This window comes from Mandrillus leucophaeus, unplaced genomic scaffold, assembly GCF_000951045.1.
Source record: "Mandrillus leucophaeus isolate KB7577 unplaced genomic scaffold, Mleu.le_1.0 Scaffold347, whole genome shotgun sequence".
Taxonomy (NCBI): domain Eukaryota; kingdom Metazoa; phylum Chordata; class Mammalia; order Primates; family Cercopithecidae; genus Mandrillus; species Mandrillus leucophaeus.
Genome location: NW_012103665.1, coordinates 1059454 through 1060045, shown reverse-complemented (window position 1 = coordinate 1060045; position 592 = coordinate 1059454). Strand labels below are relative to the sequence as shown.

The 592-nt window shown below is 43.9% G+C and overlaps 1 protein-coding gene across 1 annotated transcript in view; it reads left to right on the top strand.

The window, feature by feature from the left end:
* Positions 1-592, top strand: part of RYR3 (ryanodine receptor 3) — a 403627-nt gene that overhangs the window by 135077 nt on the left and 267958 nt on the right. The window lies entirely within an intron of this gene.

Here is a 592-nt window from a genome sequence, read left to right as displayed (position 1 = left end):
CAAGTAAAACTAAAAAAAAAAAAAAAAGGAGTTGTATAGCAAAATAGACTTTAGATCTCAACCTAAAGTTCTGGGAGATCAGGGATTCTCTGGAGGGGGTACTCTCAGACGTCAGCAAATTGTCCTATTTGTTTAAGCCATAAGGTTAGCTCATGCTGGTACCAAGCACTGATAGGAGATTTGTCAAAGGTCAGGGGCATCTCCACTCATAATCCCCCCCGTGGTTACCAAAATGTGAACCCAGAAAATCTGAGACAGGTTTTAGTTAATTTGGAAAGTTTATTTTGCCAAGGTTGAGGACACACTCGTGACACAGCCTCAGGAAGTCCTGCTGACATGTCCCCAGGGTGGTCCGGGCACAGCTTGGTTTTATACGTTTAGGGAGATGTGCGACATCACTCAATATATATAAGAAGTACATTGGTTCGGTCTGGAAAGGCGGGACAACTTGAAGCCAAAACAGGAAGACTGGAAGCGGACAGGGAACTTCCGGTCACAGATAGGTGATACACAAATGGTTACATTCTTCTGTGTTTCTGATTAGCCTTTCCAAAGGAGGCAAATGAGAGATGCATCTATCTCGGTGAGCAGA